The sequence below is a fragment of the Penaeus monodon genome, chromosome 30 (assembly GCF_015228065.2).
Source record: "Penaeus monodon isolate SGIC_2016 chromosome 30, NSTDA_Pmon_1, whole genome shotgun sequence".
NCBI lineage: Eukaryota > Metazoa > Arthropoda > Malacostraca > Decapoda > Penaeidae > Penaeus > Penaeus monodon.
The window spans coordinates 26,663,373-26,663,654 of NC_051415.1; positions in this window are offsets into that span (position 1 = coordinate 26,663,373).

The following is a 282-nucleotide window of genomic DNA, read 5'->3' on the forward strand; positions in this document are numbered from 1 at the left end:
CAACAACAATAAATGGAGTGGAGTTAACAATCTAGTGAACAGGTGGAATAATTATTTTGAGATGCAAGTGAACAAAGAAAATGAAGGAAAGGTTAAACACTGAACAGTTGAGATAAATGGACGTGACTTTAAAGAGCCGCAGAGGAAGAAAAAGGGAAAGAAGTGTTATTAAGTTTAGGTTAGGGAGGAGTGAATGTAATATGGGAACTAATGAAGGTTTGCAATCAAGAAAAATGCCAGACGCGTGAAGGGAGAGTGAGATTGTATCATTATACAAGGGGA